This window comes from Eumetopias jubatus, unplaced genomic scaffold (genome assembly GCF_037043125.1).
Source record: "Eumetopias jubatus isolate StellerSeaLion01/CBP00866 unplaced genomic scaffold, mEumJub1_p1.0 scaffold_8, whole genome shotgun sequence".
NCBI lineage: Eukaryota > Metazoa > Chordata > Mammalia > Carnivora > Otariidae > Eumetopias > Eumetopias jubatus.
The window spans coordinates 139,522,002-139,547,895 of NW_028274814.1; the positions used below are offsets into that span (position 1 = coordinate 139,522,002).

General features: G+C 57.9%; 1 protein-coding gene across 1 annotated transcript in view; it reads left to right on the top strand.

The window, feature by feature from the left end:
* The window catches only part of TBC1D22A (TBC1 domain family member 22A), a 346,524-nt gene that overhangs the window by 247,009 nt on the left and 73,621 nt on the right, over positions 1-25,894 (top strand). The gene's annotated exons all lie outside the window — the stretch shown is intronic.

A 25,894-nucleotide genomic window follows, 5' to 3' on the forward strand; every position in this document is an offset into this window, starting at 1 on the left:
TCTGGGCTGGGAAAGGGAGCGCCGGGCGGCGGCTGGTGTGTAGGGCAGCGTAAGTCCCCCTCTTGGGGCAGGCCTCCGGTGTGGGAGCCCTGCACATGGATGTCCTCGGACGTGGTGGTGGGAGGCAGGAGGCCCCTGAGAGCGTGTCCTGCCCTTCCCTTCCCTCCATTGCGGGAGCCCTTGGTCTGGACCTGCGTTGTTCCCGTGGGATCCGAGTCCTAGCTGCTGCGCGGCCCGGCCCAGGCACCCGCCGCTGTCTGCCTCTGAGCTTGTGGCCATGGGAGTCAGCTAGAGCAGCAACCCGAAGTTTTGTTCCTGATGGTGGTCCTTGTGTCTTGCGTGGGCTCGGGGCTGTTTTGTGGTTCTGAAGCCCCGTGCTTTGACTTTGCTTTCCGTTTTTGCGGCTTGCTTATTCGAATCATATTCACTACAGAAATTGTGATGACTCAGTTGCTTGCATCCAGATCCCCCACTTTGGTTTTGCTTTTCTAAGTACTTGGCAATTACAGAATTTCTGGCCACTGACATTTGCTGGGACATAAAGCCTTCCCTGGGCTGTTTGGTGAAAGTGGCCATCAGCCTGGTGCTATTAAGTGGGTCTTGGTAGCGATGTAGGAAACAAACTTAATATCCCGTGACATGGGAACGCTCTCCATTTGTGATGGGTTAGGCTATCGAAGACCCTGGCCCCCTCATTAAACACACAGTTCCTTGTAATGCTCTCCCCATTACAGATAAATTAGGTATGAAGTCAAGTCGCATTGTGAGGAGCCAGACAATGGATCTGTGTGCCCACGGTCCTGCACCACTTCGCTAAAACTCCTAATAGGTATTAAAACTTGAAGCACAGTTGTGGCATCTTTATTGCATTAATTTTCCTGAAATTAAATTTTGTCATGAATTGACTCATTTGTACCGTGGACTCATTCTTGAACTGACAGTACCCTGGTCATAAACCTTTTCGTATCTTAAAAATTGGGGGTATTTCTATTTTACAGGCCCAAGTAACCATGAAATTGTATTACATCTTTTGGCAATGAAAATACATAGTAATCACAGGATGGCATTTAGGTGATTACTCTCTCCTAAACTGGGATGTTTACCAGCTGGGCCATTACAGGTGTTTCCAAAGCTCTTTAACCCCTCGGAGGTAGCTTGAAGCCCTCTGGGGGCATGTGCCCACCAAGGGTTTTGGAGAGCAGCTACTCTGGCCCTGGCTCCCAACTAGGTTGTGGCGTGAAGATGAATGAGGTGCATCATCACAGGCGTGACAACAGACATTTAAGAAGCACAGACAATCCAGCAAGAGCCCGTGCTTCAAGAAGATGGCCCCTGCTCCTGGGGCATGTTGCACATTCGTTCTAAGCGGGACAGCCGGAGTGGGCAGTGTGGCTCCTGGGGAGCCTCGGCTGTGGGAACCGGTGCCAGGCCTCTAGGACTCGGCCACCAGCTTTGCGCTTGGCTCCCTGTCCCTGGGCTGTGGCAAGGGGGCATCCTGCCCTTCACCCATCGCATGGTTGCAGATTACCTCCAGCAGGAGAGACCCCTGAGCTTGTTTTCTGCCCTCACTGTGGTCCCAGCACAGAGGTGCGGCTGGGGAGCTGCTCCCTCTGCCCTCTCCTCCTGGAGGGATGACAGTGGAGGGGGGACGGCAGCATGCCGGCCCTTGGCCTCCAGCTGAGCAGAAGTTTCTTCCCTGAGTGCGCTTCTGTCCCAGCGGGACAGATGCAGGCGTGTAGAGAAATGAGCCCCTGGCAAATGCAAGGCTCTCGTTAGGTCGGGGTGTTTGCTGTGGAGAAAACAGTGAGGAGCACGGAGCCGGGTATGAGGGAGAGTGAGGGGAAGTGGCATGCTCAGATTGTCCTGCCAGGTGGAGGGGAAGAGCCCAGATCCCACAGGGGGCTGGGCCTGCAGTCCTCCTGGTGCCAGGGGAGCTGAGGCAGTGACGTGCAGGGCATGACCTGGGCGTCGGGAGCTGCCGTAATCTCTTGGGGATCACGTCCCATGGGCCTGGGGACGGCTGTTTTGTCGAGGTCTGAGCTGGGACCTGAGTGGGGGGTGGAGAGAGCCCCATGAACATCCAGGGAGAGAAGGTTTGGGACAGAGGGCGCGGCACATCAGGAGTAAGCACTGTCCCCTGCTCCTCGGGCCCCTCCTTGCAGCAGCAGAATCCTGGGGAGGGCACAGAGGTCGTTGTCTGCCTTCCCCCACCATTTCCCGTGGTTGCCCTTTAGTCCGGAGGCCTGTGGAAGGCCCTCGTCTGGCAGGTCCTGGGACAGAAGCTGCCATTGTGTCTGAGCCTGGCTGCTTGACCGCCCGAGATTATGGGAGAGGATGTGCCTTGTACCCTGTTGACCAGGGGTTCCTAACCCTCGAGATGCAGTCTGGGGTGAGCTCTGCCTCCCCGTGATGGGGTGTCCACCAGAAGGGACCTTGCTGGGGAGAAGACGGGCCCAGAGGGGTTGGCGAACACAGGTTTCCCCAAGGGCACAGACTGAGGCCAAGTTTCTGGACTGTAATTCCTCTGCGCTAAATGGCATTAGAACGTCATCCAGCTCGGGATTGCTTTAGCTACTCGGGGTCTTTGGTGGTCCCATATGAATTTTAAGTTTGCTTTTCCATTTCTGTGAAAAATGTCACTGGAATTTTGATGGGGATTGCGCTGAGTCTGCAAGTGGCTTTGGGTAGTGTGGGCCTCCTGCCCCGTTAATTCCTCAGGTTCGCGAGCGCAGGACGTCTTCCCGTTTGTTGTCTCATATGCTCAGTTCTGTTCCTCGGTGCTTCAGTTGCCAGTGTGCAGGCCTGTCACCTCCGTGGTTGGATCTACTAAGTATTTTATTCTTTTCGAGGCACTTGTCCATGGGATAGTTCCCTATAGTTCACTGTTAGGGTAGAAAAATGCAAGTGATTTTTGTGTATTGATGTTTAACTTGCAACTTTAGTGAATTTGTTTATTCCAAGGAAATGAGATCAGTATCCCAAGAGGCACATGCACCCTCAACGCTCATTGCAGCATTATTCACAATGGCCAGGACACGGGAGTGACCCAGGGTGGGTGTGTAAGTATATGAAGGTGCCAGGGGGATGTGGCCAGGGTGCGACGGGGAGGGAGGGAGGAGAGGAAGCCCTGGCATGCTCGGAGCCAGTGGGAGGGATTCTGGAGCAGCGCATGCGGTAGAAGGTTCTAGGGTGATGGAAGTGCCCAGTGGGGTAGCCTGTGGTCATAGCGGCTTATTCGACATTGAAAAATGTGACTGAGGACCTGAAGTTTTAATTTTAATTTACTTAAATTTAAATTGAATTGGCCCACACAGTGAGTGCCTCTCCAGAGTGCCTTATGTGGGGTGCAGCTCTGGGAAGGCAGGGGTGGGGTCAGTGGGTCACGGTGGGGAGCGGGCAGCTCTGTTTGGAAGGCCCATGTACACCGGGGCACAGTGCCCTGGCCGTTGATGGCTGTAGACAGGTGCACTTTGGGTGGGGTGGGCTGACCTCAGCTTGCGTTGAGGTGACCCCCATCTTCTGAGTAGTGTGGCTGTGAAGGGGAGAGGGAGGGGGACGGGGTGGGAAGGGGATGGAGGGCTGGTTGCTGGTTGTGCAGTGGGCAGTTCTGAGCATTTCCAAGCTCATGGAGTTGCCATTGGTGCAGTGGGGAAAGCTCTCTGGGTGGTGGGGACGTTGCCGCGGGCTGGGGTCCCTTCCTCCCCAGGGTCCTGCGAGGCTGATTCAGAAGTGAGTGTGCCGCCGGGGCGTGTCCTGAAATGAACACCACCGACAGCTTTCTGAAGGGAAATGGAAGAGCTGGGTCCCTAGGGGAAAGTCAGGGCTCTGCCTGGTGCTTGCGGAATGAGCTGCTGCGGAGCTGGCCCTTGGGTGGGCGGTGTGTTCTAGTGAATGCCACCTTCCACCTGCCTTGTCCAGCACCGCCCAGAGTCTCGTGGACATTTGTGGGGCCCCGCGTGTGGGGCTCTACTAAGGGCTCTTGTCCTCCATCCTGAGGCTAGGGACGGCTTTGGTAAATGGGGGTGGTGCCGACGGAGCCCTTGGAGGCCTTACGCTTCCTACAACCTGGTGATTTTGTTTTAAGAAAAGGAAAAAATTTCCTGCTGCCGGGTGAGTATTGCAAGATGACTTCATGTGGCTTAAGGCATTTATTAAATTCCTTCTTCGTGTTATCCAAAGGCCACCTGAATTCTAACGAGGACACTTCTACTCTCCATACCCCAAAGAGTGTCTTCAGTCACACTCTCCACGGGCCTGGCGGTAAATCACGGGAGATGGACTGCTGAGCTCACCTTTGGATCTGGTCATTTGCACGCCGTCTGTCTTAGGTCGTGACCTCCTGAGGCAGGGCCGCTGTGCCCGGATGCTCAGAGCTGACTGTTGGTGCGCAAGGCCGGTGGCCCCAGGCCCCTGGTACACACGTGTTCGGGGAAGCGGCGTGAGGGCCGCCTGTCCCTAGGGTGTTGCTGTGCCAGTAAAGCGCTGAATGGTCCACCTGCAGCCAAATGGAGCTGGGTCCTTCCAGGAAAGGATCCCTGTGGAGCAGACGTCTCTGTGGCCTTCCGGACTCTGGCCGCATGGCCTCTCCACCCTAGCTCAGTGTTGTCCTTGGAGCCCGGGGCAGGGCATTTCCTGAAGCTTGTGTTGCGGGACCATGTGGGGATCTGGTGCAGTGTTTCCAGTCTCGGACCGGCAGCCGTCCCCAGTGTAGGGCTCATCAGTCATGCGGAGGCCTGGGCATCGCAGAGCCTCAGGACTTGGCTAACGCCCTACTCCCCTCCCTTGCGCCACGTCATTGATGCACCTGCTTCCTGCGGACATGCTGGGGCTCCGTGCCCCGCATCAGACCGCGGTGAGAATGGGCCGGGCCTGTGTCTCTCCGGGCAGCGGGAGGGACGCTGGCTGGCTCACGGTGTTCCCTGAGCCCTGCAGTAGAGCTGCGGTGCGCACAGCTCCTCTGGGGTTCCGTGGGCTGGCTGTGCCCTTTCTGAGGCACAGCCCCACGTTGCACAGGCCCTGGGGGTGCCGGCCGGGGCAGCGGGTGGGAGTCAGGACCCCTGCGTGTCCACTGCTGAGCAGGGGCTGCCACAGACCCCTGGATGCTCCCAGATACATCGCCTGAGGTCGTTCTGATCGGGAAACAGCCAAGTTTGCTGTGGGGAGCATAGCCTCATGGCACCTGGTCCTTTTGCAGCATTTTAGGTGAAATCTCTCCTGTTTTTTCACTTTCCTGCTACTTGGCCGGTGCCACCTTTGCTGTCCCTGGAGAGGGTGCGTCAGAGGTCATGAGCGGCGGGGCCTCCCTGTGTTTCAGAGGACTTGTCCGCACCTCTGGGGAAGAGCCTGATGGTTCAGTCGGGGCATGTTTGCTGAGCGCCTGTTCTGGGCCTGGGCCTGGTCTCAGCCCTGGGGGCACAGCAGTGGAGGACGGGGGCCCTGACCTCAAAGAGCCCACATGCCAGCGAGAGAGCCTGGCCGTTCCCGCACATCTCTGCGGAAGAAGGTACACTGGGACGTGTGGCCCCCGGGGCTGCCCAGCCAGTGGGCAGGGAGGCCATGGCGGGTCCCCGAAGGAGATATGCTCCTGGCAGCGAAAGCTTCTAGCAGAGAGTCTTGGGGAAGGAGTCCCAAGAGGCCCAGCCGGGATGGAGCAGGAGGAAGGCTGCCAGGAACAGGGGCGGATGGGCAGCGGGTGTGCAGGACCTGGCATGCGGAGGAAGGGACCTGAGGCATTGCCGTCCTCCAGGCAGGGTGCCGCCGTGGCCTGGTCACAAATGGCCACTGTGGGGCCGGCGAGAAGACGCTGGATTTGCAGTAACCGGGCAGTGTGTGTGATTGTACCTGGTGCCAAGGGTATGTATCTGGGGATCACCTGTATCCATCTGTCGTCCACCTACTCGTCTACCGTCTACCACGTGATCCCTGGTCTCTGTGGGACCCGACACACGCCTCGGCTCCCTCGAGATGCCCGAGGTGGCATCCCTGCCCCGAGGCGTCCACTGCCTGGCGTGGGAGGTAGACATGTGGCTGTTATAGGAGGCGCCCGAGGTGACGAGATAGGGGACTTGGGGCATCTCATTCTGTCCAGGGCTGTTGGGGAGGCTTTCCCAGGGGACATTTCAGCGGGACCTTGAGCTGAGGACAGCCCTGGGCCAGAGCCAGATGCCAGGAAGTGCTTGCCGAGAGAAGGAGTGTGGTTTGGCCTGAAGGAAGAGTGAGTTTGGAGGCTGAAGAGGCAGGTGGGCAGAGCCTGCTCTGTGGGAGGTGTGGTGGGCATGGCTGCATCAGTGTATTTGGGTGCCGGGGCAGAGCGGGGGCCATGGGCAGTGGGTGGCCTGGCTGGTGGGGGGCAGGTCCAGGTCCACGGTCTCATCTACCAGGCTGGGTCTCCCAGCTGTATTTCCAGAGGGTGACCTAGCTTCTACAGGTTTGGGGTTCCTGCCTGTACAAGAGCTTGCTGCTGGCTACCATGGCCAGTCAGTCATCCAGGCCTGCCTGTGACGGGGGCCTGTTGCCGTGGCTCGCCTGTGAGGACCTGGCATGTAGAGGAAGGGCTCCGAGGCTGTTGCCACGCTCCAGGCAGGGGACAGCCATGGCTTGGTCACAAATAGTCGCTGTGGAGCTGGCGAGAAGATGCTGGATCCTTCCCCCCTGCGGGAAGTCCTGAGTTGGGGGTGCTGGCCTGGCACACAGATCTTGTCAGTCGTCCTCGTGGGCCCCCGAGCTTGCTCCCACGGGGTGGTAGGCTGGATTAGTGAAGCCCAGAGGCCCAGAGGGAGGAGCTGGTGGGTGGGCGGGGTGGCCCAACTGAGCGGTTGGTTCCCTGGGGGGCCGGCAGAGGGCCAGGTGTGTGAGGGCTGGTGCGGGCTCTGCGCTTATGCGGGCTTATGCAGGTTCTGCCTGCCTTAGTGATTGGTGCCGAATGTAAATCCTGCCCCGGGTTGCCCCCACGGCTTCCATCCTTTGTCCCAGGGGTCCTTCTGGATCTCTTCTCCCAGCTCCCCTGCTGGCTGCGCTGTAACTGCAGGAATGTCACTGGCCACCCTGGGTGGGGTGGAGAGCACCCTCTCAGTGCGGCGCCTGTGGGAGCTCTGCTCGGGGGGCAGGTGACAGCCATGCGGCGCTCCCGAACCCTCAGGGTGCCACAGCGCCTATTCGCCGTGAATCAGGTGGTGTTGAAGCTGATGGATTGGGTTAATCTAATAAAACTGGAGAAGCAGGTCTCCTTACAACATACTTTTTCATAAGCCCATTAAGATTTGAGGTCGTAAGCTTTTCATGTCTGCCCTCCTACGGGAGCAGGCATAGATCACTGTCAGCTGGGCAAGGATTTAGAAATGAGAATATTCAGCAAGACTGTGCTCACTGCTGATAACTTTGCAGGGAGGTCTCCACTCTTTCAGAGTGGCAATAAAGTCAGTGTCCTGGGGATTTAGAAGTAGTATTTAAAGAAGTATCTAGAATGTCCTTACCAACTCTAAGACTTTCATTCATATTTCAATCAGGTTGGGTTTTATCAGAGCTTATTCAGGGCTTGGACCCTAATGGGAAGACGCCTTCCCTCTGCAGGCCTGGTTTGTTGGAGCACAGTTGGCCAGGTGTGTGGGGCCCAGTCTGGTCCAGGTGCTTCCTGGGAACAAGTGACGTTCTGGATGGGGGCTTGGGACACCTGTCAGCTTCTACACAGTCGCTGACGGGCAGTAATCTCCTGCTTTTGTAGATAAAATTCTGAGCTGTCCTTGGAGCAAGAAGAGAAAGTTGCTCGACATTTTAGTCTCTGAGTTCTAAATTTGTAACAGATAAAATCTTTATTTCTGGGAAGTTAAGTGAGGAGGGACTGTCCAGTGCATCTGCCCAGCAACAGGCCAGACAGGGCAGCTCCTGTGGACAGTCACTCGTTCACTGCTGGAAAGAGCTATTGCAAAATGACATTCGGGCCTGGAGCTGGGATGAGGGACAGTTCCTGGTGAGAACTGGCTCAGCGGGGCAGAGTGCATGCTGTGGGCTGGGAGAGCCGGGACCCGCAAGTCTGAGAACCAACCAGGGGCTTTGCGTGACACCGTGGAAGTCAGCAGTGGTGTGTCCTCTCCAGAGTCCCCAGGTGTCAGCAGATTCTCTGACATCTGAGAGGCCCCAGCTCCTTCTGAGCCACGAAGGGGATGGCGGCTCACTGAGCACCGTGCGACTCCATCTTTGCCCCGGCTCTGCACGTCCTGTCACTTCTTTCTGGGGGACCATGGACCCCTGGGTCCTGGCAGGCTGTGGAGTCCTTGGGACAGACCCCTTAGTTCCTGAGTGTCCGGTTGGGATGCACACGGGGGTGACCAGGAATGCCTGTTGCATGAATCCATCACACAGACCAGCGGGGAGGGTGCTCCCACCTCCCGTGAAGAGTGAGGAGGGAGGAGGCAAGCTGGGGAGAGACACCTGGGGACATAATGCTGCCTGTGTCCAGGGGCCGGGCCTGGTATTGGCATCGGACTTGGTCTTTGTGGCTCTGGAGGAGGAACTAGAATACGTGGGTAGAAATAACAGGGCTTAATAATCAGTGTCTTCCTGCTGGAGCCTAGGCCGTCATAGGCACGGGTACCCCGGCCTTGTCCAAGTTCTAGTTCACGAGGAGCCAGAGAGCCAGAGAGCAGTGGCCGGGGCCCCGCAGCCCTGAGCCGGGTCTGCACATCCCCACAGCTGGGCTGCTGGAGCCTCTGGCTGGGAGTCTGAGTGACAAAGCTGGAGGCCTCACACAAGGTCACACCGCGGGTAATGGCTCGTCATGGCTTTACTGAGCTCTGAGGTGATATATTCATGAATATTTTATCTTCAGTGTGACCTTAAGCAGCCTGTCTAAGTTCTTTAGGCCTCTGGACAGAAGGTTCAAGAAAACCAGGGGCTGTTAGAGGACACCCACGGGAGACCTGGCATCATCTGCCGCGTGAGGGAGGGCCGTGTGCTCCTGGGGTGGCTGGCGAGGACGGCGGGGGTCAGGCCCCCCAGCCCTGGGCAGGGTGGGGGGCTGCTCTGTACGTGCACACAAGGCCAGGCCTGCGCTTGCTCAGTGCACAGCCCGCTCTGCGGTGAATGTGATGTGTTAGAGACACACGGTATGCTCGTCACCAGCGCAGCACGTCACCGTTCCCAGGGCTGCAGTGGTCGTTTGTGCGGGGCGTGTGCTCGGTACCGAGGGAGCGAATGCAGACGGTGCCTGGCTCCGGGGCCCAGGGGGAGCTGGGCCGGGAGAGTGGAGGGAGGAAAGCCGGAGGCAGGGCAGGGACCGAGGTGAGTGGCCAGACGGTGAGGAGACGCAGTGCTGGCACTGTTCACAGGACTGTGGGACAGACGCTTGGGAGGCCCGTCTGCTGAGCCGGCTGGAGGTTTGCAGACCATCCTGTTTGTAGGATGTGGAGTGGGGACATCATGTTGGCTGGGTCGTTACAGTCTCTCTCAGAGTTGGGGCTCTAGAAGAAGGGCATGTGAGGGAGGAGGCTGTTCCGCCGGCTGGTCATCAGCTCTGCGGGGTCGTGGGGTGGGTTCCCTGGGCCATGCCTTGCCTCAGCTCTGCCCACCCTTTACTGCAAAATCTGCTGATTCCCTTTGCTCACTTGCCCCCAGGAAGACTTCTGTCCAGAACCCTGGGCTTCGTTCCAGCCTGGTGGCCACGGTGGCATTCACCAGGTGGTGGGGTGCTAGCTGGACTTCCTCCGTGGAAGTGGGTTGAAGGCAGAAGGAAGGACTCGTTCATTGGTCCCTTATACGAAAGGACTGTTGTCAGCCCAAAGGAAGAAAGAAAGAACAAGAAAACAGTGAGAGGAGGTCCCCACGGAGTCTCTCCCAAGCTGCCCTGACAGGAATGGTTCGTCTGGGGGCTGTCTCCCCGAGGGTAGGTGCACAGGGAAGCCCGTTTTATTAGTGAGCACTTCCTGAGGTCAGCCTAGACCGGAGCAGTATTGCCCCGGACAAGGACAGATGTCGTCATGATCTTGGGGGGCGGGGGTGGTGTTGGCTCTCTGCTGGCCCTCAGTTACGGCACAGATAAGGACCTGGCCCTTCTGTGCTACCAAGGTGGGCGTCCTACAGTGGGACCAGCGAGGGGCCTGGGCCTGGACTTGTTCCCAAGCACGTCCGGTTACTCTGCCTCTTGCTGAGGTCGTGCCTCAGTGGCTGTGCCCTTGGTTACAGAGTCCTCCTTACCAGGCAGAGGGCAAAGTGTAAAGAGCAAAGTGCTGGTAGACTTGGCATGGTGGACATTCATGATGGGGGCAGGCAGAGGCAGGCACTGGGACACCTCCCTCCACCCCTGCCTCTCTCTTCTGGCTTGTGTCCTGACTCCATGCCCCTGCAGCACCCCTCACATGCACGGGGACACGGGACTAAAATTGTGGTCTGTACCCCCAACCTAGGAATGCCCTGGATGGGGTGGGATGGGGGCAGTTTAGTGCCTCCAGTGCGGGGGTGGCACCTGCTGGTCCTTATTAAGAAGCAGTCGCGGGTGGGGACACCCTGTGCTGGGGTGCAGAGAGCTCCTGCTGTCAGAGCTGTCCGTGTAGGGGTGCCCGTCTTGTCCACGTGTGTTCTGGATTTATAGACTCTTCTTTTGAGGTCCAGCATCTCCGGTAATTACCTTCCTTTTTACGTGCTCTGGAAGAAATTCAAAAAGCAAAAGTCAACCTAAGAATCGCTTTCAGGAGCTTGGCCTGGTGTGTCCCAAGCGTGGGATGTACTCTCAAGGTTTCCTGTCCAATTTTCTGTGACCTTTTGTTAATGACCATGAGGAGAAGGCTGCCAGCTGCCCAGGTACCTGTCGTGACCACTCAGAGCTGCGGCGGGGTTCGGCTCCCTCCTGGGTCCTTTGGGACCAGGCTTTGTGCTACTAGGACTGTGTCCTGGGCTGGCCCCTGGCTTCCTGTCACTGTGTGAGGATTGAGATTTCCATGTGTGAGCCTCCCAGCTCCTTGGCAGACCTGAATTCTAGGCCGTGAGCTGGGCTTGCCACGCCCCAGCGTGCCCCTGGCTGGTGCTGGTTGTGGATCCCAGTTCGGGTCCTAGTGGGCCCCTTCGCCACTTGCTGCAAAAATGCCATACTCTGATTTCCCCGGGAGGGAGAGGATGTGGTGGAAACTTTAGAGGAGAGGGGACGCCTCCCCCACACCATCTCCAACCCAACACAAGTGGCGCCTGTGGAAGAGCGTTAGCGTTTCTGTTGCACTCCGTCTGCAGCGTCTTAAACGTGATGACCCGGCGGCACATTCCGTGTTCACCCCCTGCGTTCGTCACGCTGTCCCATCGTGGTGTTTCACGGTCTTTATAGCCACCGGGTAGGTGGTTGTGGGATGCCCTGCCCGGCGGCCACGCTACAGTCTGCCTCACGGTGGTGGGCGGTCTTGTCATGTGATCACCACTGTGCTGGGGTCGCGTGGTGTGTAAAGCTGCTTCTGTCTCCATCATCCCTGAAAACAGATTTGCAGGAGTGGGTTACGGGGTGAACGGGTACCACTGTTTCCAAGCTACTGTAGATACATTGGGACCAGCCCGGAGCAAGAGGGATATTTTCTTCACCCTTGTCATCACCCAGCATTTTAACTGACATTGTTTTTCTTGATTCAACTGAGAAATAGATGGTAAGATCTTGATTCTATATTTATTTCCGTGGTGGTTGCTGTTAAATTTCCAAAGTTTTGTGCATATTTAGTGGCTGGCTATGCCACTTTTACTTCATCCATCCATGTTTCTCCGTGGAATATTTTTAAGCTCTCGAGGTCGGGTGAGTGTATTCGTGGCTGTAGCGTGCGTTCGTCTGGAACCTCAGCTGTGACCTGTAGGGTTCTAGGTGGTGAGTGGCACCTAGAGAAGAGCACGTTCCTTGCTCTCTGTGTGCTCATAGTCTGTCCAAAATACAGAGTGGCTCCAGAGACAGTTCCTAAGGTCAGGGAGAGATGCGTGGGGGTTTAAGATGGGAAGAAGGTGCTCTGGGGAGGGGCTCGGGATGTGACAAGAAGAGGAGGCCGGATCGATGGGGTGAAGTGAAAGGTAATCCTTCGAGGAGAGAGGTGGTGAGGACGGCCCGGGGCAAGTGTGTGGCCCCCCCTGCCCCCGGATATGGTCAGGTGCAAGTTGTGCGGGGAGGCAGGGGGTCTGTGTGGGGGCCCTCTCCTCCCCCCCGGGCTGTGGCTTGTCGCAGAAGAGTCGGGGTGAGGGGAGTGGAGAGGAGTTCCATCTTGGCCTCAGCAGAAAATCCCAGTGATCTTGCTCAGTTGTAATCTATAAGCCTGCATCTTCCAGACTAGAGCAGAGTCCCATAGAATTATATTTTATCCTGGAAGGTGCTAGGTTATTGTGTAATTTCAGATGATTCCAGTTTTAAATCTTTGTCACTTTTTTCGTATTTCCAGATGCATACATTTGGAGAACATTCTCTTTCAGGCCTTGAAAACCATTTTAGGTTTGGAGACTGTGGTCCTTAGCTTTCCCTGCCGTCTCCCCCGGACCTCCGTCGATGCTGACCCGGTTCTGTGCTCCCTGCCCAGAGCCACCCTCCCTATGGGTGTGGTTGAGGGGAGCTGGGATCCAGAGCGTTATTTCCTTTTTTATCTGAGAGGCTTACCTTCCCCTGCCAGTGTGGAGGCTCCCGTGCAGGCTCACCGGGTGTGTTCAGGGGCCCATGCCAGGGGCCTGGCACTGTGCTTGGCCGCAGGGGAGCAGATCCTGGAAAAGGAGGTTGCACTTGATGATGGACCAGGCGAGCCCAGCCAGGGGAGTCTCTTCTAAAGTAGGGCTGGAAGGCATAGGGAGGAGGAATTCATGCACGTCCTCATCAGAGGAACAGGGACTTTCTGAACTTGTCAGCCAGCTGCTGGCTGTGGGCCTGGACTCTGTCCTTGCCATGGCGACCAGATCGTCCGTGGTTTACACTTCCAGAGGAGCCAGTCCTGTGTAACAGCATCGGTCCCTCAGTTGCCTATCGACCCCACTAATCCCAGGTAACCTAGTTTCAGTCTGTTTTGTGTGGAGGACACATAAGGGGGACACTGTGACCCCTCGCCTTTATGACCCCGCACCCTCGTCCTCTTTGGGGCATGGGCCAGGTTCTACATGAATCACAGTTCTGATAACCCAAGTAAATGCCTGCTTGCTTAAGTTTTCAGTGAATTCTTTCTTGGTCCACACCCCTCTGATGCAGGAGGGGCCTGGTGAGCACAGGGCGGGGACACTGGATGGCCTCTGGCCAACGGAGGAGGTGGTACGGTTGATTTCCTGGCCCCCGTGCCTCTTGCTTTTCCTCCTAGTCCCGATCCTTCTCTTGCTCTGTGTTGGGAGAGAAGGGGAGGAGTGTGTTCCAGAATGAGGCTTGCTTCTGCACTTCCGTCCGGGCTGCCTGGGACTGCACACACCCAGGCTTCAGCTTACACATGGTCTGGGGCTACCGTGGCCACAGGCGGAGCTGTTCTTCTGAGGGCCAACGTGCAGCACACAGCGCTTGGTTCCATGGCTTCGATGAGCATGAACTGGAAACACAGAGCAGGCGGGGCCCTCCTCATGCAGCAGTGGGCTCTCCCCAGGGCCCCCTGGGTCCCCTTGACCCCAGAACGGTGTCCCAGCAGGCCGCATGTCATTTTGTTACCGTGAGCCTTTGCAAGCACACTCGGAGTCCTCATTTAGAGTCTCAAATGCCCTGGGGGCCAAATCTGGAGTTAGACTGGGATGCTTTTAATGTGATAACTTGTTTTTAGGAACATTTATTTTGAGCAGTTTGCATTCATCTTGAATACCTGGGCCCATTAGGTAGTATTAAATTGTTCATGAGCTCAGAGGTGGGGCCAGTGATTCAGCTGTGCTCTCCCAAGTAGGAGGCCTGTTGACCTGCTGCCCCTTGCTGCTGGCCGGGGTGCTGTGTGTGTGCGTGCGCGTGGGTGCACCACTGGTGGGGGATGGGCGGGCCCTGGGGCCCTCCGGACCGGGAGGTGGGAGGGTGTGAAGGAAGGGTTCGCTTCACGGGATTAGAATGAGACCGCGTTCTCTGATTGTGGAGGCTGGTCCCAGCCCCGCCCCCTTAGCAGGTGGCCCTCTGGGCCAGTGAGTGGGGTGGGGCTCAGGAGGGGCCCTGTAGGCAGCATCCAGTGCCTCTTGTCCTCGCTGTTGGGGACCAGGAGAGCAGAGAGCCAAGAGACCCCGGTGAGGGGGACACCTCTGTGCAAAGGGAAGGCGGGGAGTCTGGTTTGGGGTGAATTCATGACGTCTCATCAAGCTAGTCCCTGGCTGGGGAACAGTACATGCATTCGGCTAAATCAGCAGGCAGCATGACATTTGCTGGCATTTACTGAGTGGTCCACGCTCCAGGCACGGGGGGCTTTCCTGTGCATCCCCTCCTGTGCTCGCCTGTGTGCTAGTGCATTCACCTCCCGGGGACACCCAGACAGAGGCTCCGGGCCACATCGCAGGCTGTCCTGACAGAAGGAAGGGTGAGCTGAGCCACACGTACCCGGGACACAAGCTGTCCATATGCGGCAGGTGTTCCTGCGGGACGGCCATTCTGCCGTGTCACGGAAGTTAAACTGAGGCTCAGAGAGACCCTGACTTGTCTGTGGTTGTCCGGCTTAGGAGCGAGAACACTGGTGTGTGCGCCGAGGCTCTTGGGCAGCGGCCACCTCTGCTGAGACACTCTGAGCAACGCCTGGTTCCCAAGGTCCAGCCCTGGGTTTTCGTGCCACGGCCTGAGGGGAGCAGTGGGGAGACGCGGGCGGGAGTGGGGAGTCTTCCAGCCATGACATGGGCGCCGCTTGCAGGGAAGAGCCTCATGCCCACGTGGGTCTGCAGGGCCTCCCACGAGCAGAGCTGGTGGGCAGTGAGCAGCTGCCCTCAGACTCACTTCTTCCTGGGAACACCACCCGAGCCACAGGGATGCCAGTGTTCTCTGTGGCATTCCTCCCACCGTCCACGTCCGCTCCCAGTTGCCTTCCCTGTGCGCCGAGCTCCCCCCGCTGCATTATTTATGTTCTGTAGATCTGCCTCTTGGCATCTGCTCTGGAGGGTCTGCTCGCGGCCTCACCCTGTTCGCCGCCCGCGCGGCTGGGAGCCCTCTTGGAGGCCGCTGGAGCACACTCATTGCTATTCCGGCGTGCGGCGACACTTCTTCGAAGGCCCGTGGAATCCGGGCATCCGTCCCCCCTCACTGATGCGAGGACAGAAGACAGCCGCCGTGCCTCTGATTGAAGTCAAGTAGTTGTGCAGCGGCGGGCGCCTGCCCAGATTGCCGAGGCGCGCTCTTCCATGGGGAGGCTGGGCTGGGATTGTGCGCACAGCGCCGGAGGGTGGGAAGGGCCAGGGTGCTGCTGTTTTCCTGGCGTCCTTCCTGTCCTTACCTTTGTGAGAAGGGGGAACAGGACCGTGTGTTTGGCCTAGATCCGTCTCCCCGTCCTCAAAGCTCAGGCCTGGGTGTGGCCCGGGCTGCAGTTCTGAGCAGCGCTGTGCCGAGGGCAGGCGGCCTGAAGCAGAGCCGGGCACTGGGCCTCCAGGGGCGGTGGCGGGTGAGGGTGGTGCTGTGTGCAGGGAGGACAGTGGCAGGCGGAGGTCTGGCCCAGGGGCACCCCGCTCTCCTTCTCTTGACCTAGTACTTTCTTCATCCACACGCTGAGCATCCTGGCGGCCCAGCCTAGGACTGGTGCTCGGAGGGTGGTCACACCCGCGCATCACTGGCAATCACGAATGCTGCCATGGACAGACGGACAGAGGCTTAGATAAAACTGGTCCCGATAGTTACTATGGTAATATACCTCTTTCTGTCTTTTCTCCAATAAACTAATAAGGACTTGATTCGGCACTCCTCCTGGGGTATTTTACATTCATAACATTTGGCAAAGATCGATCCTACAAGAACTTGGAGCCTGACCCTATTCTAACATTGGGGTCATGGGGCTGGGGGACACACTGCTCCTGGTCTGGAGGGTCTCACAGCTAGGAGGTATGGGGGTGCAGAGGGAGGCCCACCCATGCGAAGTAGAGGGCAGAGAGTGGGAGCAGGTGGGCAGGTGCTCCGGGTTGCTGGGGGAGAATTGTCCAGGCCATGTGGAGTGGGGAGGCTATGTAGAAGTCCCCTCCAGCGGGGTTGGGGGTGGGCTTGGTTGAAGGAGGTGGCCCTTGGTCTAGATGTCAGCCCCTACCCACGTAATGTGGATGGGAGCCATCTAGCCAGGGGTGACCCCCCTCCCTGCAATGGAGCCTTGCCTTGGAGCTGGTGAGGAGGGCACAGTCTGGAGTGAGTGGGCTCTGTCATGGGGTGGGGGCTCTCCTTTCTTCCTGAGGTGGGTGGGGCTCCCTGGTGTGGGGGCTTCTCGCCTTGCTTGCTCGTGCATGTTGTTTTCTTGTGTGCACCCGGGAGTATTGCTTTCAGATCTGTGGAGTGGATTTGATCGTGTGGCAGTGGCCTGAGAGAAGTTGCTGGTGGAACACGTGGTGATGGTCTACACTGCCCGAACTGACGGCAGTGTGGACTGATCCCTTCCCTCTGTGTGCTCCCAGTGCGTACCGGGGCTTGAGCTCACCCTTTAAGGACTCTTCCCTGCTGGGTGCTCCCAGGGATGGAGAACATGGTTAAGTGCAAGCCGGCTTTGAAGGCACAGGGCTGCTGGCGGGTGATTTGCCTTCACAGTGGAGCCTGGAGCCGTGTCCTTCAGAATGAGCCCACCACCCTTCCTGATCTGGAAGCTGGAGATAGGGGCATCCGTTTCCTGCCCTGTGTGTTCTGTCACCAGGCCCTCAGTCCAAAGCCCACTCCCATCCAGCCACCACTGTGGCTCCCAGTTGGACTTCTTGCTGCTGCCCTGGCCGTCTGCTGCTGGTTCCCAAGGACACCAGTCTGGCCTTTTCCTCATTGACAGCAGCCTCGGGGTGTTTCCCTGCGAGGACCGCTGCCTTCTCTCCAGCCCCTTGCTCCAGGTCTACAGGCTTCCCCTGCCCCAACCCCTGTCCCCAGCCCAGGCTGTCCAGTTCAGTCGTTTTAGAGTCTGCAGGTGAATTCCAGCTCGGATTGTCCGTGTGGTGTAGACTCCGGCAGAGGAGTGAGGGGCTCTCGCGCCGTGTTCTCTGGCCCCTCCCAGTTCTGATTCCATCAGCCAGCAGGTCCATCAGCCTTGTCTCTCTGCCCCTGAGCCCCTTCAGGCCACTGGCCCACTTCCCCTCCCCATTCTGTCCAGGCTTCTAGAAGGTTCCACTTGCCTCCTCCAGGTACAGGGAGCCAGGGCAGAGATGTGGGTCCATGTCCAGTGGGGCCACGTTTTCTCTGGGAGAGGTGGGTGGGCACAATCTCTTACCTCGCTGTGTCTGAGCTTCCTTCCCTGTTGGGTGGAGATGGGAGCATCTGCCCAGGTGAGGGGCAGCCATACCTATAAAGGGCAGGTGAGCAGTGAAGACTGAGGCTTGCTGTCAGGTAGGCCAGCAGGCATCCCAGCTCCGCCATTGCCCCCGTGTGGCGCTGGCCCTGACGGCCACTGAGGACTGCAGACCAAGGGGCCAGGGCAGGAGGACGTGCTCCCTGGCTCTGAGCTCGTAACCCCACCCTCCCTTCTCCTGTCTGCTCATGGCTGTGACCACCGAGTCCGGCCGGGCTCGACCCCAGGGCCTCTCTCCTCTTAGCTCCCGCTGCCCCTCTGTTGTCCCTGTGCTTCCTGACGGCTCTTCAGAGAGAAGAGACGAGGCTCAGGGAGAGGCCGGCCTAGGAGACAGGCCGCATCCTGGAGACAGGGCTGGACGCTCTCCAGCCAGGCTCCCAGAGGCCTGGCCTTGGTGGGATTGGTCTCTAGGTCCCAGTGTGCAGATCAGTGTCTGACACAGGCGTGTTGCTCCATCGCTCATGTTTCAGTGAAGTGGCATAAAGGAAATAACACCAAATAAGTGTGTGCCTGTGTGAGTGCCTGCTGGAGGTGCTGGATGAGCAAGGGGTCATGCTGTCGGGGGCTCGGAGGGAGGTTAGACCCTGGGGTAGCCTCCTCCCCCGCCCCCCAGCACTGCACCATGAGGGCAGACTGGTCACTCCAGAGCTGTGGCAGCTCCACCTTCCTCTCTCTTGTCCTCCCCGTAAAAGCCATGTGCAGCAGGCCTGGTTAAGACCACCAGATGAGACAGCGGGGGCCCGGGCTGGTGCTCCGTGCAGAGCCACCCAGCCGGTAGGTAGCAAAGCCAGGAGACAGGCCTGCTCTGCGGGTGCCTTGGCCGCCTGTCACCTGAGCTCGCTGCTTTGGTCCCGGTGCATGTTCGTGAGTCCACCAAGCCGGGCCCGGGCCTGGTTGATACGTGGGGCCCCTTCTCAGGAGGAGCACTGGGCAGAGAGTGTAAGAAGCAGGTGAGGAAAGCAGGGAGTTTCACAGGTGGGTTCCCCCTCCACTTCCCCTTCCCACACTCATACAAACTGACTCACGGTCAGCTTTTGAGTGGGTATGTCCTTGCTGTTGAGACCGTTGGAGGTGCATATGGAACAGCGGTTTTCAAGTGCTTACCTGAATATTGGGTCTCGAGCGTGTCTTCCCCCCAGCACCTGTAGCAGGCCTGCATCCCTCACCTGGAGAACCCTGCTTGCTGCGCGGAGTGAACAGCGGCAGGGATCGTTAAAGACCATAGAGAGTCGTGCATTTCCTAGCGGGTTGGTTTGTCCCCCGTGCCGCCCGGTGGGGAAGGACCAGAGCTCTTTCCTTCCTGTACGAACCGATGGCAGTGATATGCAGGTGTCATTCACGTCCGGGCCGAGGCCGCACCCTGCATGCTCTCAGGCCTGCACGTGCTTCTGTGGCCAAGCCAGCACAGGAAGGATCTTAATATTATTTTAAAAACCGTGTTTGAAGAGCACCTACTGCGCGCATGCAGTGAGTGTGCTGGTGGTTTTGTGTTCCGTTCACGCCCAGCTACGGGGAAGCATTGGCTCCTGGGTGCAGGGCTCCTGGGTGCAGGGCTCCGGGGCCATTGTGAGCTGCCGGGCCTCAAGGGAACTGCTGAGAAACGGCATCCGCATCCCTAAGTGGGACTCTGGGGGTTTGGGGATTCTGGAAAAAGGTGCTCATTTGGACAGGACTGTGGCAGTTTCTGCCTGATTGTCGGGTACATTCTATGCACTTGTCGGCCCTGTTTATCATTAAAACGAAGATGCCAGGAGCCGGCCCCCCGCGCGTTTCCGACAAGTGCAGTGGGGCTCCCTTAAGCTTTGCCGCTGTTGTTCAAGGTTTCTGACTCTGTTTTTGGTAAAGTTGCTGATAGCTTGGCAGGCAAATAATTGCCAAATTACATAGCAGGGAAATGCTGTCAGGGGCAAATGATTGGTTCTAAAACGGCTCAGCAGCCTGTGCTTTTTGGCTGCTTTCTGTTAAGTGTGAGTCACGCCTCTATCTTCCTTGGCGTAGAGCCTCTCAGATCCCGTCTTAAGGCCATGCGGAAGGCAGGTTGTGGTTGACGTTTTACTGTTAGAGGCCTTGTCTTTGCCCACTTGAAATATATTTGCAACCCCCAAAGTGACACTCACGATCATTTAAGGTAACCGTCAGAATCTATGGAATGTAAGCTCCTGAAAGCACAGCCTCGTATTGGTCTGCATCCCCCGACCTCCACCTGGGGCCCCCCCGACCTCCACCGGGGCTCCCCGACCTCCACCTGTGTCCCCCCGACCTCCACTGGGGGCCCCCGACCTCCACCTGTGGGGCTGCGGTCCTCTTTCCCGAGTCCTGTTCTCTTTGAAGGGCCTCAAGAGGCCTGTGAGCTTCAGGATGCTTGGGTGCGAGGCCCGTCTGCTAGCTCAGGGGTTCCAGGTGATTGGGGCCCCCCGGCCTCCTCCCACAGCTCCTTCCCCTGCCTGCTAGTGGCTTTGGGGGAGGGGTGTGTCCCACCTGCCCACGTCCCACCACGTCCCGCCGCTCGCACAGGCGTTGCCCTGGGGGGCAGGGAAGGAAGCCCGCAGGACAGACTGCAGGATTTCCCTTCGCCTCTTCTAGAAGTTCATACAAATGGAGCCCTTGCGATAGGGGCTCTTTTTGTTTGGCTTCCTTCACGCTTCGTAATGATTGGAGATTTATCCATAATTTTGTGTTATACATCCGTTGGTGCCGTTTCGTTGCTGAGGGATCCTTCGCTGTAAAGGACCATTTTCTAGAATCCACAGGCGGCTATTTTCTTCCCTCCCTCGAGGTTAGAAGTGTCACTGGGCCGGGGGCAGCCACGCGGACAGAGGAGGGGCTGCCTGGGCCCCATGGCTGCCAGGCACGGTGGGTTCCCCTGGAGCTGCGCCAGGGCCACCGGCTCCACTCAGGCAGCCTGCAGGTTCCGTCTGGGTTGCCTGCTGCTGGGACACGAACCGCTGTGAGCCTCGGGGACGAGAGCGAATGGTGCTTTTGCTCCTGGACGCACAGCTTCCCTAGGGCTCGGCAGGGGGCTCACCCCCCGGCTGGCAGGTTCATGCTGGCGCCGCCCAAGGCCCAGCAAGACCTGGGGCGCTTGGGCCTTCTCACAGCTCGCTGGCCAGACTCGGGTGCCAGCTGGAAACCAGCCTGGGAGGGCACTTGCACAGAGGCCACCCCGAGTCAGGGGAGGGACGGAGACTCTCCTGCCGGAGCAGTGGCAGCTTTTGGAAGAGCAGGTGGCGGGGAGGAGAGCTTCAGGGACCAGTGGTTCCCGTCCCGTGAGACCCACCCGCTTTCTCACCCCTTTTTCCATTGGAACGGCCCCGGGCTGCGTGGGAGCAGGGAGCGTGTGCTGGGTCATGGTGCTGGGACTCAGGGTGTGACGTTGCTCCGAGCTGCTCCTTGGACCTGCATGTGTGCCGCACACCTGGGTGCCGTCCACATGGCCCTGCAGCAGCGCGTCCTGATGCTTGTTTGTGGCTGAGAGTCATGTGTCAGCTCTGCGCAGAGGTGCCTGTGGGCTGGGAGCAGCCCTGCAGCGGTCCACACAGGTCAAGCGGCGGAGCTCCTGGGAGGTGAGACCCTTCCGGCCGAGCGTGTGAAGCCTCTGCAGCCCACAGCCCCACCCGTCTGCCCCTGCTGCAGCCCCCGGCCTGAGCCTCCGAGCCTGCAGTCCCAGGGCCAGGCCCGTAGCCAGGAGCCGCCTCTCGCCCTGCGGGACCCCACGCTTTTCTGAGTCAGGATTTCAGCAAATGAGAGCTGCCCTCCCTTCAGCCACACAGTGGCTCCCTAGTCACACAGGGATTTGGCAGAGGGGGGTGCAGTCAGAGTTCCTTCCCTGCAGACGTTTGAGGAGCCTGTACTGTGCTCATGTTGGCTGGGGTCTCCCTTTCTTTGGGCGCCCTGCTCTGTGACATCTGGGTCCTGGACGTACCAGCTGCTGGCATTCTGTGTTCCTCGCCCCGCAGGGAAGCGGAGCCCGTCATGTGCTATGTGGGATTGGGGTCCCAGGGTCTCCTATCTGGGGGCCTGCAAGTGTGTGGCTAACCCTGCTGCCACCGAACGGAGGGTGCAGGAAAACAGGGCTAACGGTTTCTCTTGGAATGATCTTTCAGTTGGATTATCAGCGTGAGCTCAAGCAGATTTGCGTTTCGCACTTTTAGTTTACAGGTGTGCCCCGCTGTATGTGCGCTCTCTGGTTCAGGGCCACCACACACCTGTCACACCTGTTTCACCAGGTGTCACGTCAAGCACTGGCGCCCTGGAGCCTGGGCAGCCTCTGGTCCCGTTGGCCGCACAGAGCCTCCCGTTGGAGCAGACGGGCGCGCTGGGTGACTGCGGGGTGAGCAGGAGCCCACCTTCCAGGGGCGTCTGTATGCTCCGCCACAGCTAGTGAGCACAGCAGCTGCACAAAGGACGATCTGCATGTGCATGAAGTCTGAGTTACCAAGGAAGGATTGCGAGTTCTGACTCTTGAATGTGAAAACCCAGGAACGCACATGCAGATGCAGCATAATCATCCTGTGTCCAGCTGCCGAGTGCTTGGTGGCGGCAGGCTTCCTCTCGGGAGGGGGACACGGAAGCTCAGCCAGGCCTCCCCGTCCTGCCGAGTGACCTCAGAGCCGTGCTGTTTCTTGGCTGAAGGGGAGGGACGTCAGTGGCCGGGAGTTTCTAACTGTTCAGCATTTGTGTCTTTGTCTCTCATAGGCCACTTTATAAATCCCTGATGTTTGCTCATGTTGGCTGTTAGAGGCTCACGAAGCAAAGGTGCTTGCCTTCTCCAGGCCTGGACTCAGATCCTGGCCCCTCTGGCTCATGGCAGAGCGGCTCTGCGTGAGTCTGTGGCCATGTCTGAGTCCCAGGGCCCTGGACATAGGGTGGGGTGGTGCGCCCCCCTCCTGGGCAGAGTATGGGCGACCGGTGCTTCTCTGGGACGTGGTGTGGTCCAGAGGCCGCCTTGCAGCGGCCGCCTTCCCAGGGTTAGGGCCTTGGCCGGTGAGTTCCCGTTTCTGACCCTCAGGATCCCCATCTGTAAAGGAGTGCCCGTCACGGCACCTGCTCCCAGGGCTGGCGGGGTCACCCTTCCGAGCTCCCCGTGCTGGGGTCTGTGTTCTGTCCTTTGGCACCCTAGCATGTCTGGTGTGTGAAACCTCTTTTCTCAGCTCTTGCCCGGGCCTGCACGTGGAGTCGCTCCTTTCTCCTGCTCTAACAGGTCGGCCTGCTCTGGGCTGACGAAGCCTCTGAAACGCTCTTAGGAGGCTTGGGGAGATGTAGGACGGACCCCTTCATGACCATGGTGCCCCATGGGGACGAAAGCGGGGACCTCATCTAACAGAAGGAGGGACAGCCTGCGGGCAGGGCTGCAGGCGCACTCCGGGAGGGGCAGGCGCGGGTGCCACTCAGCCTAAGTGACAAGCCTCTTTGGGGACCCCGGAAAGGTTTGGGGGAGCACGGGCTGAAAGAAAAGTCTGGGTATCGTTCTCGTCAGGCCCAGGGAGGTGGAGGATGAGATTGGGTGTTTCCTCGGGCTCGTGAACAAGGACCACAGACTGGAAGCTTCAAACCACAGGCCTCTCTCTCAGGCCAGAGGTCTGACAGCAAGGTGTGGGCAGGGTCGTCAGCTCCTGCTGGAGCTCTGAGGGAAACTCCGTCCCAGGCCTCTCTCCCAGCTCCTGGTGTGGCCAGCCATCCCTGGTGTCCTTGGCTTGTAGACGCACCACCTAGTCTCTGTGTCATTTACAACATTCTGTGTGTGTGTGTGTGTGTGTGTGTGTGTGTGTGTGTGCAGGCACGGTGTGCACGTGCAAATCCCCCTTCTTACAAGGACACCTGTCGCTGGACTGGGACCCATCCTGATCCAGTCTGATGTCCTCTTAACTATATCTGCGAACACCTTGTTCCCCAGCTTAGGGCTTGGCGATGTCTTTTGGGGGCATGCAGACCCACAGCATGGGCTCTCCTGGCTGGAGTGTCCAGCTGCGCTGGGGGGTGGCGTGGGGAGCAGTACCAGTGCCTGGCCCTCCTCCCCTGGCCACTGTGCACAGCAGACCCCGGCCACCCTAGTCCCCAGCCAGCTGTGTGGCCAGTCTTGTTGCTCTGCGCTGGGCAGCTTTGTCCACGGGAGGCCACTTATCCTTTAGTAAACACAGGACCAGGAAAATTGAAATCCCTGTTGAATGTCTGTGCAGATTGAGCTATTTGGCTCAATATGGTGAATGTCAGCAAGGATTAAATGGTTCAGTCTGATCCATTTCACCTGATGGTATTTTATTTTAAGTATAGCAGTGGTAGTACATTTTTAGAAAAAAGAGATTCCTTTTCTTATTGCTGTCATTAATGGCTTTGGGGACCACTCTGGCCCTGGGCCTGCCCCGCAGTGGGGCAGAGCTGGGCCCCTTTGTACTGTCACTGTCCCCGTAAAGCAGAATCCTGAGAGCGTGTGGGTATTCCTAAACTCTGAGGTAGTCACTGCAAGGGTCTTTTGTCGTCCCTCCTACTCGGGGTCTCTGGCGTGTTAAGGTCACGTCAGGAATGAGCTGCTTTTAATTAAATTTCACAAAGAATAAATGTTAACTCTAGAAGTGTCTGATTTCTTCTCTGCTGCTGATAGTGTCTTTTGAAAAATGTGCTGTACACTTTAATCTCTGCCATTATGAAGAGGCAATTCTAAAGGATGTATCACTGTTTTCTTAAACGAGAGGAATCTCAGTTATAAATTAGGGTGATTTTTCAGTCTATTTTTGGTCCTCACTAACATTAGTGAACGTTATTAGAGTCCCTGCTCCGGCTGCAGAGTTGTGCGGGCACGGATGTGGTTTCTACCCAGGTGGCGGTCCTTCTCCAACAGAGCAGGTGAGCTCTGGGGTCTGCGAGGGCTTCTCCTGGCACCTGGTGGGGCTCGTGGGGACCTGCTCCCGCGGGGTGGGGTGAGCAGTCGGGACCGTGGAAGGCTGCTTCTCCATGGGGACCCAGCGAGGTCTCCCAGTGGGAAGGGTTGGCCCAGTGGAATGGATCCCTCTTGCATTGGGGCTGACACAGTTAAAAGGTCTTTTTATTCTTGTCCTTTGCCCATATCTCACTGCAGATGAGCAGAGAGGGAGAGGCAGGGCCCGAGACTGCTTAGAGCCCTCCCCCACCGCCCCATCCCTGGGCGCAGCCTTCCAGACTCGTCCTCTGGTTCCCTGGTGCTCAGAGGAGCTGGGTTTTAGCGTTTCGTCTCATCTTTAGGGAGCGTCCTCAGGTCCTTTGGCGCACGGAGACTTATGGACTCCTTGCCACTTTCTGATCCCCCTTGGAGCTTCTTGGCCACTGCACTTGCCTGGCTGTGGTACTTGGGGTGGGAGGTAGAGGGGTTCTAGAGAAATGCTGAGCCCCATTTTGGGGCTTGAACCTGGGACACATTCCAGGAACCGTACCCAGGGGACTACTAGACACGGGGACCCAGGAAAAGAGGGCCTTGCTTCGTGGGCCACACGGCACTTGTTTACTTTAAGGAAAGGCTTTGATTGGGGACAGTTGGGGAAGACAATTGCCTTCATCAAAAGATTTGTCACTGTGGTGTGCCAACCACATTTTGGGAACTAAACCACTGGCATTTAAATAAACCAAGGCATACGTGTAAAGCACACGGTCACTCTCAAAGTGTTGGTGGCTTGGTTGAAAAGAGAAAAGCTCCCCGAAACTTGTGAGAGCAAGCACAAGGCCACCTTGCGCTCAGTGTGGGAAGGTGTGCTGTTCTTGAATCCCTAGCTGGGCGGGCAGCAGGAGGGGACTGGCCCTTCCGGTGAGTTCGTTGGAGGTTGGGGAGGGTTGACCTGCCACTCCCCAAAAGTGTCATGGCTCAGCTCTGCAGAAGAAAAGCTCACCCAGGGCGGCTCCCTCCCTTCTGCTCACATTGCTGTGGTGAGGGCTGGCCACGAGGGGGCCGGGGAGTGCAGTGCAGCCCTGCGCCTCGGTCTGTGGAATGGAAGAGGGAATTTCCATAGAGCTCTGATTGCCTCCATCACATGGTCGCCTGCACACCGGCGCCCAGATCTTGGGGGACTGAGCTTGCCTGGGGCAGCTGGCTTCTTTGAAGCTCGCCCACCTGGGAAGCTGGCCGTGGAACAGGTGTCTCCTCGGGCGGACAGCTGCACTTGACCTCAGAGTGCATCTGTGTCTCTGTTCTCACTCTCCACTTCTTCAGCAGGTTGTTTTCATGCACTTCAGTGCTTGCATCTGGATAGGTAATCGCAAAGCTTTTTTTCAGACTTTTTGAACAGGGGTAGCACTATTAATAAAAAGGTGAATTCTTGTAGGCCCCTGTTTGTGCCCGTGTGCCTGGCCCATCTCGTCTGATAGCAGGCATCTAAAAGAACTCCTTTTGACCACTCCATCTCTTTCCCAGTACTGTAGAGACAAAAGAAAACCACCGTAATGTGAATTCTGGTGTCAGTTCTTTCATTGTTTTTTAAATTAATCAGTCCCGCCTCTTCCTCTGTTCATCCTGGTAATGAGGAGGCGAACCTCGAAAATCGAAAATTGGAAGG